At 43.1% G+C, this 6,943-nt stretch overlaps 1 long non-coding RNA gene across 2 annotated transcripts in view; it reads left to right on the top strand.

The window, feature by feature from the left end:
* The window catches only part of LOC140707519 (uncharacterized), a 28,003-nt gene extending 21,885 nt beyond the window's left edge, over nucleotides 1-6,118 (top strand). For both annotated transcript variants that reach the window (XR_013545833.1, XR_012087631.2), the window contains one exon: nucleotides 3,600-6,118. This is a non-coding gene — a long non-coding RNA (uncharacterized LOC140707519). The remainder of the gene's footprint in view (nucleotides 1-3,599) is intronic.
* The last annotated feature ends 825 nt before the right edge of the window (nucleotides 6,119-6,943 follow it).

The following is a 6,943-nucleotide window of genomic DNA, read 5'->3' as shown; positions in this document are numbered from 1 at the left end:
GGGTTCAATCCCAGGTAGCTGGCTCAAGGTTGACTCAGCCTTCTATCCTTCCGAGGTCGGTAAAATGAGTACCCAGCTCACTGGGGTGGGGGGGGCAATGTGTAGCCTGCATAATTAAATTGTAAACCGCCCAGAGAGTGCTTGAAGCGCTATGGGGCGGTATATAAGCAGCACGCTATAAGCAGCACGCTTTGCTTTGCTTTACTCTCTATCTAGAAAACCTTGAAAAGGATCTCCATAAGTCAGAATGGATTTGATGGCATATGATTATTAGTAGTAGTATTCTAATGTTTGTGTCCATTGGTTAAATTGATTAAAGCATGTTTTGCTAGGGTTTTTTTCTCTCCCAGAGTAAACATTAAGAACTAATATATATCATGTTACTCTGAAATTTGGAAACTCTGTCATGGCCTTGATTATATGATCAATAATGCAATTGGTACTTAGGTAACCTAGAAAATTATATGGCCCAGGGCTATTTGCTGATCTGGGCATGCCTAGAAACTCATTTTATTTTCAAGACGAGGGAAGAATTTCGGAGGGGAGCATGGCACCCTACGGATGACGCATCCCATCTGTCCAAGTAGGAGAAGTTAATCTATTCCAAGCTGGAGAAGTTCATATTCTGAGTCATGTAAAAATCAACTTTGATAAATCATTACTTATATTTTCAGGATTTTGCAGCCGATATTCTTAGCCAAACTGTGGCACTAAAATTCACATTCCTCAGAATGAAACAACAATTAGTTTAAGTACCTCTTGTCGTGTGTGTCTGCTTGTGCAGCTTGTATAAGAAGGAAATATTGGGTGGGTGGAAAGCATTAATGTGTGATAGATGTGAAGACCGGCACAGGTGCTTGTGACTGTGAACATTTTAGCTCAATTATTGAAGGAATTGTTCTGATTGTATTTTTCTCTGTGTGTAAATCTCCGTGTGGCTGAGTAAGAGTTTTGTTATCTAGTTTGTCCTAATGATATACATTTTATATGCATTTAGGTCCATTTTAAAAACTAAGGATTATGTTACAGTGTGTGGAAGCATATAAAATTCAAAGGATGATTGTGTTCCTTTCTCCAAATTAGTCCAGGAGGAACAGATCAAGGTGCACCTACATTGGCTGTTTACCTGCAGTTTGCAGTGGATTAGGCACTGGCAAATTCAAATTTAAATTCAGTGACTACATGACATAAGGCCTAATGTGGACACACTGGTTGTGGAATCGTCTCTCTTTGGTTAACTGCAGTACTCCTGTGAAGACTCTACTCACAGCCTAAGTTTGATCCTGGGCTCAGGTATCAGGCTCAAGGTTGAGAGGCTTCCACCCTTCTGAGGCCAGTAAATTGAATACCCAGCTTGTTGGTTGAGGGGCAATGTGTAGCATCCGTAATTAAATTCCAAACTGCCCAGAGAGAGCTTTAAGCACTATTAGGCAGTATGTAAGCAGCACACTTTGCTTTTTTAGTGAAGAATTTTCTTTTTTTCTACTCAGCAAAATATGATTTAAATATGCTCTGATTGGGTTGGCATTGCTTTTGCCCACTTTCTGCCCAGCCTGATTGGAAGGCAAAGGGGTGCGTGTGGAAACATTGCTTCCACATATACAGTAAATACAGGAAGAAGGAATGGAGTGGAGTGTTCCCCACCCTGCTTTTCATGTCTCCATGCTTCACAGGCCTTGTGCAGACGGACCATGCACATTAACCACAGTGTCTAAAAAGGGATGTCTACATACATCAGCAGCTCATGGGCCAAGCAGGGAGAGGAAGTCATCCCATCATTGTGGAGTCGGCATCACCCCTTCTGCTGCTGACTTTATAGCAGCCCATATAGCACCCACTTTTTAGAGAGGCTGGGAGGTGGAATCAGGAGCTGTGGTGGTATTTCTGGCAGAGCCATTCAGCATATTCCTCCAATTTGCCCCATGTGTTCACTGTCGGTTGGGGAGCAACAGAACTTGGAAAAGTTATGTTTTGAACTGTAACTCTAGATTCGCCAGTGGCCATGCTTGCTAGTGGGTTCTGAGACTTGCAGGCCAAACCAGTAACTTTTCCATGTTTGGAAAACAATTCCTTATACAGGGGTTTAGTATGCATAGATTCCAGGGCCTTGGCCAGGTGAAACCTGTCTTAAATTGAACTTCAAATTTGTTCTGTTTCATACATTTTGTGATGACTGTTGCTGTTGCCTTTCCAGGAAGCTGCAGGTAAACCAAGTAGTATGATTTGTGTACTTGTATGATACAGCCTTCCCTCTGTCATGAAATAATTTCATACTTTACACATCACACTTTTTAGTATTTGCCTAAAATACATTGTGTGAAGTGTAGAAGGCATTTGTGACCCTGGGCATATATCAGTACATTCTGTTACTATTATACTGGCTTTGTCAGGACTCTAATGGGAAAAATCTCTCAGAAAAAGGCATTTTCTCATCTGCTTCTCCCCCTCCCCACCAAATAGGCCTAAAACTCATTACTGTGTTTTAACAAGAGCAGCTTTGTGTGCTGCTGCTTCTTTTCTTCCCCCCCCCCCCACAAATCCCCTCAGAATTCCCAAGTTTCATTCCACGTTCTGCAGCAGCTAATCATGACCATGGTCACTGATAGGGAGCCATAAATTGTGAGAGCCCCTGAGAGGGGCTGATAGGTACATTCCACCCCCAACCCTAGCCTTGGCCTGGCTCTGCATTCTACACATTATTGCTCACAGACGGGAGCTGTCAGACTCCATCGGCCTTGCAGACATGCTGAGAGAGAGTCACATCCGCATTCTTAGAATTTATGGTGGCCCTGGCTTCACCTTCTAAGGTCCTCCGATCAATTACATGTCACATCACTTCAGTCTCACCCTACCCTTAAATACTTTTACCCACTTATAGGCCTTCTGGTTAGGAGGGGTAAACCCCCTGAGTGATTGCAAAGTAAATATTTTAATAAGATGGGACGAAACTATTGTGGCTTAAAACTGTCTCATTAATACTTTAAAATGATAGGCAAGAGGTAATGGAATATTTGAGGGGTTGCAAGTTTATTTAACTTCAGGGGACAGGAAAGGAGATGTATATCCACTGACGTAGACTTTCAGCTCTTGACTAGCAATATCTAATGAGATTGCTATGCATTCAACACTGATATTAAATGACTTTCTCAGAGCAACAAGACATGTGAAAATAGCAGCTCCATATCTGCAAACACAGGTCAGCATTATGCACTAACAGGATATGAGAGCAAATGAGTGTAGCAGATACAATGTTGGGTTAGGTTTCAGAAGGTCTGGGTTCAAATAACTATTGTTCACGGAAAACCGGACTGCAACAACATTGACAAAAACTGGGAAATGCTATGGAATTGGGGCAGTTTGACTCACATTTTTGTTGATCACATAACATAAAAGGAAATGCAAATCAGTCTGTAATCCTCCCCCCCTTATCCATAGTTTTTCCCTCTACTTCTGGGGCTTCTAATTTTTTCCACAGTGGATCCATTCACATCTATTCGGACAGTGTGATCATTCAACCCCATGTAAAAAAAGTGTGTGTTCTGCTTAGTGTAATGGCACAGTGGCAGGGTGTGTGCGTAAATAATGCCATTCTTTTTCAGAAACAGCTTGGTGCCAGTGCCTAGGACATGTAGATACCAGAAAAGAAAAATGAAAGGAAGAAAAGAAGGAAACAAGAGGAGGAACTTGCCACTTTGCCCTTGTTTTGAATGTGCATATATAATTTCAGTTTCACTAAGGCAGACATTGTATTAGTCTCACGCTGTACTAGGGCCAAAGCAAACAAAATCTTAATTATATAAAAGCACTTAACATGCAGGTTTTAAAACAATAAATAGCTTTATAGCTCTGCTAAAAAAGAACCAAAGCGGTTGTGCACAGGGAGGGAGCATACACCCAGTGAATGTCCTCCTCTTTCCAAATTTGCTGTTTGCATTCAGTTTCCTTCATGGGTTGGACAGTTGCTTTTGCCAGGAGAAAGAGGCCACTTTTAAGAAGCTTGCTACAATGTATAGTTTATATTCTGTTGTTCATCTATTTAAATTTTCAAAGTGCATGCTAATGGCCTGCATACAATTAACAAGGCATGTTTCATGTGATTTGTTTTATGCAATGCCCTTCAAATTGTACCTGCACAACCTGCACCTCATCATGCCTAATGCACCTGATTAGTCATTTATGCAGACTTCTTGGGGCTGTTCATGTCTTTGTTTTCCACTCTGATGGTATCTGTAGAAAAATCAGGCTTGCTTAAGGAGGACATTCAGCTGGATGGGTCAGGTTATGCAGGCCTGTTTCAGATTACCAATTGCATTGCTAAGTAATTTTGTGCTGGTATCTTCCTTCCTTCCTTCAGCACATAGAGAGTAAAGTAGATATACTGTTAAAAAGTGGGGAGGGGGGACTTGCAGAGCCAAGCCATTTAGGTATTTCAGTGGTTTCAAAACAGGTGTATTACAACAAATACTGGTTGAGTATTAGGACAATGCAACTGCTTCAGCCAGATGCTGTATCGAACTGAGCAGATTCAGATGGACTGGAATCACATCGGACTTGATCTGTATCAGATTGCTTGGAATGTCATCTAAATCAATCTGAATTAATCCAGATTTGTTTGGTGAGGAAAGCTATGGGGAGAGGTGGCAGGGAAAAGAAAGGAGCCCCACTTTGTTCATTGAGCCCCCACTGATTGGGCAAGAATCTCAGCAACATTGTCTAGGCACAGTACTGAGGAGGAGGGATGTATTATTTTGTTCTTTTGCTAGTTTTCTTTTAACAGGACAGAGATTTTATGAACAAGCTGCAATTGCATTTTGGAATGGAGTAGCTCTTGTGTATTTACTATTGCTCTTGAGAATATTTCCTTCAGAATCATGTTTCTAGCCCTCAAGGAGGTGAATATAGACTTTATTGTACATGACAAATGTCTGATTAAATCTCAGCAGCCAGAGGTGGAGCTAAGCAATGAGGCTGAGTTTCATTTCCCTTTCAAATTCTGTCCCTTAGGCCACACTTAGGATTCACAGAGCTCCTTTAAGTTGTAACCATCAGGTGGAATCAAGCATAAAGAACTGCTTAGATTTTCATGAATTGCAGAGTCAGTTTCTAGGAGTGTTTATATACAGAAGCAAGCAGCATGTGTATGACTAGAACCATTCACATCTGGGGAAAACATTATCAGGATAAGTCTCCCTCATGCATGTCACTTCTTGGGACAAGCCTCACAGAAATCAAAAGGCCAATGCACACAAGCAACAGCAGCCCTTTCACATGAAACACAAGCTTTTAGGTGCTGTCCTATCAACACTGCGTAATATGCCATGTTGATTAATTTGCAACAAAAAGGTGTAATTTCTCTTTAAAGCAAAGCATGCAGGAAGCATGGACCTTGTTTTCAAGAACAGCTGGGCACACTTATTGGGGAGAGTGAATCCCATTCCGCACCAATCGTCCCCCTTGATAATGGGACTTTCCTCCAAATAAGAGTACACAGAATTTTATCCTTGATACACAGTTGGCTTTGTCATACTGTCATCAGTTACACCCATTTCTTCTCTTTCCTTACTCTCCATGTATATGGGTATTTGAGGAGAACAATTTGAGGAGAACCAGATGTCCCCCTAGCTAAAATAACATGCCAGCCCTCTGGGGTTCCCACTGAGCGGTAACTTCCAGACACTGAACTCCCTTAAATTGTTATGGCTCCTGTGATGTGAAATAAGCAGAATGTTGAGAAGGATCACACTGATCCAATGCCGATTATGCTTTTCTTCATCTGGCTGCAGTGCCTGTGACCTAGAGTCCATTTCACAGCAAGAAAGCCATCAAGCTGTTTTTGAACAGGAGGCTTTTGTCAGTAGGAACATTTGTTTAGCTCAGAAAGCCTTGGGTTGCATCACTCAGGGAAGAGACTTTGAGGAAGTGAAGCAGTCAGCTGCTTTGCTCCACTTTTGAAGCATGGATTAGTACAGTGGTGCCTCGACTTACGAAATTAATACGTATTTGAACAGTGGCCGTAGGTTGAAATATCCATAAGTCGAAGCACCATTTCCCATAGGAATGCATTGAAAACCATTTAATCCGTTCTGGCCGAAGGAAAAAATACCCCCAAAAAAGAAAACACTGCAAGCCCCTGGGCCTTCACAAAAAAAAAACCAAGTCTAAAAACATAAGCCCACCAGCCCAAGCCCACCCTGCAAAAGCCACCCAAAACACTAAAAAGTTAAAAGCAGCACCTTACCTCCACTGCTTCGTCCCGGCTCTGGCTCCACCACCACTGCGACTGCCGCCACCCGGAGGCTTGAGCCTGGCTGGGGTGCTTAGGCCACTTGCCTCCCGCTTGCTCTGCGCCACCCTCCATGGGCCCATGGTGGGAAATTCAAATGGTAGAGGGCAGTGCAGAGCAAGCGGGAAGCGAGCCGGAAGACAAACGGCCAAAGCCTCCCAGCCAGCTCAAGCCTTCTGGTACTGGGCAACCGCTGCCTCTGCCGCCTGCGCCGCCAGAGCACCCAGGAGGGTCAAGCCTCCTGGCTCAGGGCCACCCCCACTGCATCCCTTTCCCTAACCATTGGGGCGGAAGAGCTACAAAGAAGCAGCCTCTTCGCCACCAACAGTTAGTACTGTAAATTTAAATTTCCCACCCTTTCCCCCTGCCTTTTCCCTTTCGTAAGCTGAAGCTCCAGCCGCAAGTAGAAGCAAAATTTTGCAGCTGGAGCTTTCCGTAACTCGAAATTTTCATAAGTGGGGACGTCTGTAAGTCGAGGCTCCACAGTACGCTATTCAGTGTGGAAAGGTTCCTACAAAACTCTGGAGGGGATTTACAGGAGAAACCGCTTGTCGTGATCCTTTGCACACGTCATTCTTTTGTACTTCCTTCTGATTAAGCACACAATGTGATTACATGCCACATTAATTGGCTAAGTAGATTTCCCAAGTTTTTCCTTAG

The sequence above is a fragment of the Pogona vitticeps genome, chromosome 5 (assembly GCF_051106095.1).
Source record: "Pogona vitticeps strain Pit_001003342236 chromosome 5, PviZW2.1, whole genome shotgun sequence".
NCBI lineage: Eukaryota > Metazoa > Chordata > Lepidosauria > Squamata > Agamidae > Pogona > Pogona vitticeps.
This window is presented reverse-complemented; position numbering and strand designations above follow the sequence as displayed.